Here is a 12,791-nt window from a genome sequence, read left to right as displayed (position 1 = left end):
GAAGAGTTTTCAAAATTGTCAATTTGACAAAAAGAAATTAGGAAATCAACAATGGAACAGTAATAATCTGGAGCTGCACTGAGCCTCTGTGAGGCACTGTGAGGACAAATGTCTCTCTGGGGACAATAACATGTACCACCTTATGCAAGGAGTGTAACCTGGGATCTTCTTGCAGCAAGCAAAGGCTGCTATTAAAACAGTGCTTTGTATAATGTCCGGTCTGGAAAACTTTTCTATTTTCTATGTGGGGGTCTCCTGTGGTCTCACACACACACACACACACACACACACACAGACACAGACACACACACACACAAACACACACACACACAAACACTGCAAGAAGATTCCAGATCAGACGCATGCAGTGACATTGAAGGATGGGACAAATGTTTGTCTCTAAGGGGACAATAAAGTGTACCTTCACCGTAATCTTAACCTTGCTGTCAGGTGTGAAAACCACTTTAATTGCAATGTCTCATGTTTTGCTTACGTTATAGTTGAGAATGACAAAACCATGATTATATTCTTGTAATATTGCATTTACTAGCGTTACCTTGGCCTAATTACAACTAAGCTGTCAATGGCTGAGTCATCGCTCCTCAAGGCCTCTCAGCCATTAAGCGTCATCGGGGAGTACCTGGGTCGCCATGGCAGCCACTCTAGTGCTTATTAAAGTGTTAGTGAACGTGATCAACAGGCTCTCAGGGGTCACGCGCGGCCCTGGCACCTCCACAGCTCTCATTTCACGGCATACTCTGCTTCTGAGGTCTTTGTATGAATGCACTCCACTGCTGTGTTCGGGCGGACTGGAGAGGCTCTTCAGGCGCAGACAGTTGCAGCGCACAAAGCAGCAGCTCATTCAGCCAACGCCACTGTTCAAGAGCATTTGGCAGCTGATCTTTGTGCAAAACAAGCCGTCACTCCACACTCCAGCACGCTGAAAGAGATGAACAGAGTGCTTCACCGGTGGTGCAGTGGATAAGGGCGTTACAAATGTGTGGGGCCACCACCACGTCATGGGTTTGATTCTCGGCCTTGACAATTTGATGAATGTCTCTCCACTCTCTCTCAACATTTCACCCTTTCAACCCCCAACTGTCATGTCAGCCTTCATGCTAGAAAAGAAAAAAGAAACAAAACAGGTGATAAAGAATGTGCTTCATCTGGTCTGGTCTCTTTGTATGTTACAGATGTTTTGTATCAGACCAACCTGACTTATTGTCCTTCGATTTAGGATCGTCTTTAGATACAATTGATTGGGATTAAGAGACAGAAACTATACAAATTGTACTTTAAAGAGCTTTTTATATTTCCTTCTCATTTACCCTCAATATTGTATTCAGAGTGATTCATGCATCTTTGAGTAATCTTTATTCTACTTAATGAATTGAAATAACCCACTATGCCAGTGCTATTGCTTTACTTGATTGTATCCAATTTAACATGTTTGTTTTTATGAGTGTTTTGTTAATTTAATTGATTGTTATATTGAATGTTAGTTAGTCAGTTAGTTTATTTAATTTGTAATTGTGTAAATGTGTTGATGTTTTGGCACTCTTGTAAATTCATTGGTGTCACTTGAGGGATCAGAGAAGTGAGTGATGGCTTTTAGTCTTTTAGATGTTCTCCTGGAGATAAGCGACCTCACATGGAGAGCCTCTAGTCCCACAACAAGAATGCACTCATCCTTCTAATGTTATCAGCCAGTTATTCCAATTAGATCAATGAAAGGAGAGCTTTTAGCCAACTGTAAGCAAGTCATCAGGGACTGAATTAGCTGCTTATATGAAATGTAGTGTGCTTCAAATAAGAGTCATCAAAATACACCACTTCTATTAAAAAGCGGATTACACATGAGCCACGTTGCTACTTAAGCGAATGTGTATGATTGACAGGTCAATGCTATCACAATGTGGTGTTAGGTTAAGAGTGCAGGCTGCAATTTTACAGCTGTCAACTGGAGTGGATGACATTTCCATAAAAAGGACTTTCAACAACAAGCACTTCCTGAATGGAGCTTAAAACCCCTGCCCACCGCCAAATCCACTGTGTGCATTTATTTTTGCTCAGACTTTTAATGTCTAATGTTAAGAGATAAAAGGGAAAAATAAAGCTAACCAGAGGTGTGCTAACTAATGTCTAATGTAACTAATGTTTCATTAATAGCCTAATATTGTTTATCATATACAAATGTGCAATATAAAAAGGAAAGATAAAATCTGCTATTTAACTAGACCATTTAATACAACCGAGTATTTTGAAAATAAGATATACTGACCACAACTACGCTAAATGACGTGAAAGAAGGTTGAGCTTAACCAGAACTTCCTCTCTCCTCCTTCCTCAGCGTTACACAGCGCACACTTCGGCGCTTTCCATCGCTTTTCGGCGTTTTCCGGCGCGCTTCGCCGCGATCGACCCTCACTGCCTCTGCGATCGACTGGTCGATTGCGACTGGTGTATGTAATGAAAATCACATGTGCATTTCTATCTGTCAGACCCTCCCTCAACAGGATTGGTGTTAGCACTCCATTACTCACAGCAGAGGCAATTATCATGGGGGAAAATGGACACGCATGCTCCGAGTGTTGTGCCGTCTGCCGTTCTGCAGAACACCGAGCGTACGTGGCTGCAATTTAATTTTTTTTTTTTTTTTTTTCAGTTTTATAAAGAAAAGAAAAAACATAACACAAAAAGAACAAACCAAAAAACAACCAGAGAGAATAAATGAAATGAATACACATGCAGTCTTCAACTACATGTGCATTTCGACATAAAGTCCGAAAAGTACTGAATGTGAAGATTCCAATTGCCGCCAAAAATTAGGGTTCCCTCAGAGTGGTTCACAATCAGGTCCATGAAATTAGGATAGAAAGTGATATCACTCCATGTGGAGAATGCACATTTAAAAGAGTGAAAATCTTTCCATCAATATTCCCTTTAACCAGTACATATCTGCCTTCTTTATCCTTAAATTCAAAATTCAAGTTCAAAAACTATTTGATTTGAAATCAAAATTACAACTCCCCTTCTATGTTTGCCTTTGTATGATAAATAATAGGATTTTTTCAAAAACAGGATTTACTTTAGTTTTTGATGTTCAGTGTCATTCAAAGGAGATATATGATAGCTATTCTTTCTTTATTTCCTTTTTGTTAACATTTGTGTTTGTTTGATTGGGTCTGCACTCTGCAAGTATTTTCAAATTTCCCACAAATCCAATCTCTCCCATTTGGCACATGGATGAGTAGATGTATTTAAACAAATTTAATCGTATTATCTGAAGTACGCTGCTCGACTCCATCCATGCATGCTCCGGTTACTCCGACTGCTTTCAGCTGAGCAGCTACTGCAGGAGATACGCCCGGGCCCATGGTAGCTAACAACTCGGCTCTAAAAGACCCTATGGCACATGATGGACATCCCGAGCCATATCGGATTAGTTATATTCTCTCCCCCTTCCAATGCAGAGAAGTCGCAAGAATCTCCATCCGGGCAGGCGGGACCATGTTTGTCCAGTGGGAAAGGACCGCGGTTTAGTGCATCATAATAAAGTACTCTGAGTAATCGTGATTAAGGGGATCTGCTTTTAATTGCGATTAATCACAATTATTTTTTGTCCAATTTGTTTTAATTTTTTTAAAATTTATTCTCGCTCCTAGTTTTATGGTAAATGAAAGATATATACAAGTCACAACGCATAATAGCATCAAATCAAGTCACAATTCAGTCCTAATAGAGGTCGTTGATCTGGCGTTACTTCAATAATACACCAGCAGTTGGAGTTATTTTTCTGCACTGTTTTTTAGGCATTTGTTGACACAGATATACAGACTTAGATTATTCTTCATAGTTTTTCATATGTATAGTCTATAGACTAGGGTTAAAGAAAATCAGTTTAAAATGCCTGAATAATGCATATTACAGGCGGCTGAAAGTGCTGACAGCCGTTGGAGTTAATCTGAACGAGGATTAGCACCACTCTGCTGACTGCACACTCCAAACGTCTTCATTTGGGCCTGGCAAACAGACAAAGTGTTTAAGTAAATCAGCAGCAATTAATGTGCCTAATGACTCTCAGTGTGCATCGAGGAGAGCGGAGCCTGTCGGAGCCGATACACATCTGTCATGTGCTTTATCTACTCCTGTGGAAGCAGAGCCCGGGACAGCACTTTTTAGAGAGCAGCAGTGCTTCGTAGAGTTGCTGGAGGCCATTACAAAACTCCAGTGTGCAGTCTTCAGCACAGTCAAAAGGATGGGAGCGTACGTGTAGCAATGTTCATCAGTCAGCACGACGAGGAAGCGGCCATAGCAATCAAAAACTGTTTAAAACAAAATGTTCAATCTTTTGACTGGTGTAAAGCAAATATGTTTCATGTAATATTAGTATAAGTAGTATAAGTAGTTTGATGCTCATGCTTCAAGATTTGAAGAACTTCAGAGCCAGTCCTCTGCATCTTTCCTGTAGCCATTAGCAGTGTTGTACCTGAACGCGTTCATTGAACAAAAGTTTATGAACGCGTTCATAATTTTGGTGAACGTGAACTGAACGAACGGTATTACTGCTGACGAACGATACTGTGAACGCGTTCCTTCTGGTGTCTGTGAACAGCACGTTCATTCTTTTTATTTTCGTTCAATAAGGTGTCAGATTTCTAGAGACTTGCAGGCGAAAAAAACACCAATATCTGGCAAGTGTGAGAGCTCCGAAGTTGTAGAGGCCGATAGAGCAGACAGAGATTTCACGTGTCGCACTGCACTGCACATGTGCATCAAAACACAAAGCAGCATGGACGTGACAGCAACAGAGCAGCAAAGAGTCGCCCTACGACAAGTTACAAGGAGTCGCCCTACGACCAGTTACGTGAGTTTTATGATAAGGTCGGTGAGGATGGGAACAATCTAACATTTCTGTGCAAACTTTGCCCTGCAAGTTTTCCCTCATGTTTTTGAGAATATACTGTGGGGCTGAAACCTGCTTCTAGTGTGGTGCTGAATGGACAGCAACAAATGGGGGAAGTCTGTCCCTTCAATGTGAATGTAAATCCTGGGTAAGGATTCAAAATTGGATATGAAGATGAAATCTGACACATAGTTTCAGCATTAACTAATACAATAATTGCTGCCTGTGGTTGCATTTGGGCTGTGGAAATATTTTTTCTAAATTATTCCATATTATTGAAAAAAAGAACTGAACTAGTTCAGTTTTTGGAGCTGTGAACTTAGTTCAAAATTTGGAATTATGAACTATGAACTGAACTAGTTAATTTTAAAATGTATGAACTATGAACTGAACTAGTTCATGTAGAAAGTGAACTTTCCCAACAGCATTAGCCTGCTATAACATATACATATACATTCTGTGTGTGTGTTTGAGCTGCTACCAACCCATTAGCAACATTTAGGTCAAAGCTTTGGAAAAGCCATTGTTAAGTGTGCAAACCTTTTGGCGTTTTATTTAAGATGATACTCTTAAATTACACATATGTGACTCGCCACAGCAATTGTCGGACCATGTCGGCCTCGGTGAAACTGAGAAAAACAGCATTTTATTTTTTTTTTCCCAAATTTGTGATTTTCGTTTTTTTGCATTATGTGAAAGTTGAAGCTATGGACCAGCCATTCGATGTATCAGATAACAGTATTTGCAGCATTAAAAGCATAAATAAAGCCGTTTAAAATGTGGTGTTTTCGGGCGCTCTCTGGACGTGCAGAGTGGTGTGACCGCATTTCCATATGAACAGCTGCGCTATTGTAGTCAGCCAATGGGCTGAGCCGCCAGCCGCATGGCTACTTGATAAGCAGCAACACAGGGACACGCAACACACACTGTGTAAAATCAGACTGCAAATGTTACTCAAGAAGAAAAGAAAATTCTCTACTCTCAAGCAAATCGTGTAGCGGGAAACTCACTCCAGAACTCATGTACAAGCTACGGAGCGACTCATTAGCAGCAGAAAGAGAGTGGCAGGATATGAGGATTATCGGACATATGGAAGCAAACAGACGTTCTGTCGTCACTTCTGAGCTGACGACGTCCACGAAAAAGCCCCAGAAGAAGCGCAGGTTTGCCCGGACAAGCTTTTTCATAGGAGGCACGGAAGTCTGCAGAAGTACTTTCCTGTTCCTCATGGCGTAAGTAATGATTAATATTAAATACGCCTGTTTTAGTGTGCTGTTGTGGTCGTGTTTGTGTTGTGAGTGCCTGTTTTGTTGAGCCATCACAAGCTAGCTAGCCACGTAGCGCCGCTAGCCCCGGCCGTGTCCCGCTCCTCCGCGTTTTAAGTCTTAAATACGACGTAAACGTCAGAATGTGAATAATGCAGAATAAATGGCATCACAAACACGCTTGAAAGTTATGTTTTGGTGTGCTGTTGTGGTCGTGTTTGTGTTGTGAGTGCCTGTTTTGTTGAGCCATCACAAGCTAGCTAGCCACGTAGCGCCTCAGTTTGGCGTCTCTACGTGAAGTCTGCTAAGGAGCTTGGTAAGTGTAAAACATTATTTTGGTGATTTTCATGTTTTAATGATTAGAGTATAATTAACCATAAGCAACATCTGTTTTTTAGGTGAGCCTGCAGTTTGTAAATCAAGCTTCAGATCACTGTGGAAACAGCTTCTCCCACACATCAGAAGCTGCAGGCCACGCACAGATCTCTGTTGGCAGTGTCAGAGCAACAACGAGCAGCTGATACGAAGTGCAAATGTCCCAGATGAAAGAAAATCTGAAGTTGTCCAGAAGCAAGTGCATCATCTTGCCCTTGTGCAAAGTGAGAGGACTTTTTACAACACTTTGATTGCTGCCTGCAGACTGACAACAGAATCTAATGTGCTGTCTTTCAGACCCTCACCGCCAGCAAGCAAAGACATCAGGATGCATTACAGCTTCGACTTTGCACAGCAGGTACTACTAATAGTGCAAATGCAGAATAGCAATTATAGAGACATATACGTCTTAATCAAATGTCATATGTATTAATCTAATCTCCTTTCTCTCTCTCTGTCAACTACAGATACACTTTCCCTCAAACCCTCTGCAGCCGGGGCCAATGTATTTCCTGACTCCACGAAAATGTGGCCTTTTTGGTGTCTCCTGTGAAGGGATGCAGAAGCAGGTCAATTTCCTGATTGACGAAGGCATGTCGTCAAGTAAGGGAAGCAATGAAGTCATAAGCTACATGCATCATTTCTTCAACAACTTCGGGGTTGGAGAAAAATACGTGGATCTTCATTGTGACAACTGCAGTGGCCAAAACAAAAACAATTTCATGTTGTGGTATGCTGCCTGGCGTGTTGGACACAAGCTTCACCACACAATGGACATCCACTTCCTCATTGCTGGCCACACGAAATTCTCCCCTGATTGTGGCTTTGGACTTATCAAGCGAGCATACATGAAGACCAGGGTTGACACTTTGGAAGACATCGCTGAGGTTAGTTTATGTTATTTGACTACTGTAATGTGTAAACATTAGCCTGGCAAAACTTCAGTGCAGATATTTTTCTTCTGTTCTAATTTTTTTTTACAGTGTCGCCCTTGTCATCAGGTAGTGGAAAACAGCTCTCCTGAGAGTCACCTCAATATCCCACAGCTTGTTGGAACGGCGGATGGCAAAGTGTTTGTCAAGAACTTCGACTGGCAGAAGCATCTGAGTCCCTTCTTCAGACGGCTTCCAAAGATCAAGAGCTATCAGCAGTTCAGGTATTTATATTCAAACAAAAAAAAATTGTTAATGAGTGTTTCATGTGAAATAGTTAGCCATTTCTTAAATGTCCTGTTATTTGCTTACAGCTTTGATGCCAAGAGACCAGGTGTGGTGCTTGCGAAAAGTCACTGTGGAGCAGAACCAGTGGAATTTCAGCTACTACGCACTACAGCTGTTCTGCCTCCGGTTGACAATCTCCATGTCCTGGTCCCACCTGGATTGAACATTGACAGGCAGACCTACCTGCATGAAAAAATCAGGCCTTTCTGTGCTGACGAGGCAAAAGACATCACATGCCCAGCGCCGAGAGTCACAGCACAGAAGACGAATGTGCAAAAGAGGCTGCGGACGTAATTGGACTCTGATGGTGTACCTATGATGTCTATTATCTCATATGTTGCAGTTCGTATACCTGGCCCTGGCATCTGTTTATAAGAGTTCTTCTATTGAGGGTGTTTTTTAAACTTCCTATAAATTATCTGTCCTTTCCCCCTGTATCTACTGCGTTGTAACATTAAAGGCTATCTTATCTTATCGTTTGTTGTTTGTGTTGAATCATTCAGTGCACCATTGTTGGTGCACTGAATCACCTGTGAATTATGTTTACCGACAAATGCAATGAACCCTATTCTCATTCTGATTCTTTGATTCTATTCAGGGCCTTTTGTAATCCAAGTATTTCCATTTAAATATAGTAACTTCTAATTCTGATTCAAGTCCAGTTACCGTCAATAACAACACTCCTCTTGAGTCTTCAGTGACAGCTGTAGGGGAAGGTGGTGTCAGTGTGACAGGGGGGAGGGCTTATCTCAATGAGATGCAAATGAGCCCCCCTGTGACTCTGGGCTCACTCCGGTGAGAAACTTTGGAAGCCGTTTTCTCAGTGAATGGTTTTGAGAGTTGTTTACATTCAAATGACCACAACTTACTCAAATATTATCAGATCTACATGAGTGAGACATCATTGGAAAGCTTTGAATTCACACTTTCAGAATCTGTAACTCAAAATGTCTCCGGGTAGACATGTAACTGGATTGGCCACGTTCAGTCACATATATCGTATTTAAGATGATGTATTGTAACGTGTAAAACTGACGTTCAGACTGTAGTCACTTGGCAAAAGATCAGATTCATATTGGATTTAGTATCACATATGAATGTGGCCTGTGTCGCGTTGGAAAATATTAGATCAAGCTCACATTTGAGTAATGAAAATCCCAGCTTAGTCCTGATTTTGTGTGCTTAAGTGTGACTGCAGCCTCAGAGTTATGTCATGTAATGTTATCCTAATGTGAAAAAAACTGTGGATTACAGATTTAAGATAAAAACTATCATTTTTTATTACTTCTTTGTTGGCTTCACTCAAACAATTCACTTTTTTGCGGCCTGTCCTCCACACACAGCTCATTTCTCGCTGTAGTCATGTAGTCATCTCCTCAATCATCTCCACAGTCAAGTGACCTCTCAAACCTGCTCCTGGCTCCAAGCCGGATCATCTGCTCTGCACATTCTACTCCGAGGTCGACCAAAAGCCTTGGATTTTGGAAGCGAGGGAGTTTCTGGAGAGCCTCAAGCATCCGAGACTTGAAAGAGCTGGGTGATCAAGTCCAGGCCCGAACTGAAGGGGGTAGGACTCAAACACTACATGTGATCATGCTCCAAATCGCGCTGATGGACAGACAAGCTTTGTGTAATTACTCCATATGCTGATTGCATTTTACAGCTGAGGAAATGAAATCATAAAAGGTTTAGACTAGAGAACACTTATGTAAATTATTACTCAGACATGGCTTGGATCGCGTTTTGTTGGCAAAGAAGAGTGTGGAACGGGCCAAACACCACTTTAGGGATATGGAGGTTTAAATCTAAAGCTACAAGTGACTGATGTGAGCAAGTGCGGCTGAAGGATTGTCCATGTGGTCCAGGAGAAGGGGGTAACCTGAGAATGGGACAAAGTGCTGAGAGTCTGATATGAATCTAAGGTTAATGCTATGCATTTCATACATTTGGAGCTTTTAAAGGACCACTGCCCTGGTCTTACTTATTTCCACTTGGAGAGACTCAAAGAGAAACAAGGAGGAAGCATTAGAGAAGTGTTTACAATAGTAGCTTACCTCTGCCTAGTATATAATGAATGAATAATGCAATGCAAAGAGGCAGAATACAACTCCAAGGCTTAATGAAGTAATTATGAATCAACTGCATGGAATCATAGCATTTGCATGTTCTCCCTGTATCTGCCCATGCAGCAGATCTGGTTGAAGGTGAGATAATGCCCAGAGAGGTTCATTTGGTCTTCTGATCATTCATTTTATAATTAGGGCTAAAGATAATCAAATAACTGTGACTAATTGATTATTAAAGCAACAAATGTTGTTATTAAATGTTCAACATAATCTAACCATGAACCGACTACAAAACATACCATGTGGAGAGGGAAGAGGTTTTATGACACAGATAAAGCAACAGGAAGCAAGGTGAAAATGAGACCGCCGTGAGCTGTCTGAATCTAACTTTAGCATTTTATTCTCCACGAAGCAAAGGAAGTGCGCTGTTAGCATGCTAATGTTTGTTAGATTTATTTACCATGACGGTAAACGCTGTTCTAGCTCTGAAAGTTGTGAAAAGTGCTTGTAAACACACATGAATAATTAACATTCTCAGAAGACATTAGGAAAGTGAGAAATAACTTTTGACCACTGCAAACAGATTAAAATGGACGAGTTCTGTATTTCACCTTTTATTTCAGGATTCATTGCCATATTGCCTCCTCCTACTGGATAATTGCTGGATGGGTGATGATCTTTCAGCCGCAAAACAGTATTTAAATCCAACTGATGCAGTGAGGGGCGGGATTTTCAGCGGGATTGGCTAATCCACCTGTCAATCACGGCAATCGGAAATCGCTGAGATGAAAACAGTGACCAGACTGATTTCGATCCGTATGTAAATACAGTCTAGACTTTCATGGCAAATAGATTATACATATATATATATTTTTAATTGTTACAGGTTGAAATATGCAGCAAAATGGGCATCTGGGTTCAAATTGTTTGCGCATAACTTTCTAACATTTTATCATTTATTTACAATTCCCATTTTATAAAATTTTAAGGGTAAACTTCACATCACATTAGAAATGTAAGAGAAGCCGAAGTGTCTTTCTGCAGCATCAAACAAACTCTCCTAAAAGCATAGTTTTTAGACGATGAAAGCTCTGACCGTTGTGTTTTTCCTTACATAAAAGCGCTGGGCCCATTTCCTGTGCAGATGATTCCATTTGAAAAGTGTTGAGTCAGAGTAAAGGCCTTGAACGCATCACGGTGCATTCAGGGGTCACGCTGCCTCTGAAGACAGTGCATATTACAGCCTGATGGTTGAGATAAAGTCTTTCTGTGCGCTGGTGTATGAATGAGAATGAATAAGAAATTATGGGACCACGGATGAAGATAAGCCCATGGCTAATCCAGCGGGTTAGCATCATGTATGTTCATATATGTTCATTAACATGCACTGTGCGACCAACCAAGGGCAGTAACAGGTTTGTAACTGCTCAGCCATTCTTCAATCATATAACAAATAAAAAACAGAAACTCAGTGGTGAGAAAAGATTTACAGTGCATCCGGAAAGTATTCAATTTAACTTTAGAGAGAGCCTTTGATTCTGATAGCTGGCCTGTTTGCTGCGCACATTTCACATAGATGATTTAATAATAAATCATGTTGAGGCTGTTTACAACAGTCTTACGTCAAGAATTTAAATTAACGTTCACTTGAAATATCCACTGACTTTGGAAAGTAATTGGAAATTATTCCTTGTTTCAGTCTCCAAGATCCAAGGATTGAAACTGTTAAAAGAATGTTTTGCCCAGATTTTTCCATCTATTCCAGACTTCCAGCCAATTTCCATCCCCAACCAGCTGTTTGATGAGTGGAATAAAAAATCCTCAAGATTTATATGGCATGGTAAAAAAAAACTATCCATCCATCCATCCATCTTCTGCCGCTTTATCCGGGGCCGGGTCGCGGGGGCAGCAGTCTGAGCAGGGACTCCCAGACTTCCTTCTGAAAACGTATCCATGCATTTGTAAAAAAAAACTATTCAATTCAAAACCCTACAACAGGGCTATTCAAAGTAAGGCCCTGGGGCCGAATCAGGCCATCCAAGCCACGACCTCTCTCAGAATCAGAATCAGAATCTGAATAGGGGTTTATTGCCATTTGTCGATAACATTTACAGACATAGGAACTTGTCCTGGTGATCGGTGCAACACAAACAACAAAACATTGAACAATGAATACTGAACCGCATGATCTGTACATAATGAAATATAATGTATATAATGTAATATAATGACCCGGAGTTCGAGGCACAATGGAAAAAAAATTGAGTGTAATACTGTGCCGGAGATCCCTGTACAGGCCTTACCGGCAGACCACAAACGGCTGAGTCATCTGGAGGAAGTAGAGAACACTTGGGTAAAATCTGTATAAATTAAACAAAAAACTATACATTAAACAAAGGTGTTAAAATCTTAAAATGGTTTGCTTGTCATAACATGGAAGATTTAAGATTTTGCTAACAAAAGGTACTGTATACGATTAAACGGAAATCAGATGAAAAGCTTTGATATGTTGAAGGAACAAGACTTTTATAGGTATTTACATCATAATCAAGAAATAAAACAAACCAACACTCTTTATAACAATGTGACTGAAATATTTATAGAGGCATGTAAATCAGAACTTTCAAGGTGAAAATTATCCAAATTATATAAATGCACAACTAATCCGGACAGACACTCATATAAATATATTACAATTAAATGGGAAGGAGAGGGCAATTTCATATTGATGAACAAGGAATGGGAAAATATATGTACTTCACAATGGTGGACAACAAAATCACATATTTGGAAAGAAGATTTGCACAAGAATATTGGACATTAAGTAACAAGGCAATGTATTTTCGACACCATCATATATATATAGATATATTTGTAACATACTTCTGGCAGCTCGGAAAAAGGGCATCACCAATAAATGGCTGTCACAAATCGCACTGACGCATATTTGAAAATAATA

The sequence above is a fragment of the Eucyclogobius newberryi genome, unplaced genomic scaffold (genome assembly GCF_026437365.1).
Source record: "Eucyclogobius newberryi isolate DKJ021-1_F unplaced genomic scaffold, fEucNew1.0.hap1 SCAF_5, whole genome shotgun sequence".
In the NCBI taxonomy this organism is placed as follows: domain Eukaryota; kingdom Metazoa; phylum Chordata; class Actinopteri; order Gobiiformes; family Gobiidae; genus Eucyclogobius; species Eucyclogobius newberryi.
The sequence above is the reverse complement of the archived record's forward strand: the minus strand, read 5'-3'. Positions refer to the sequence as shown.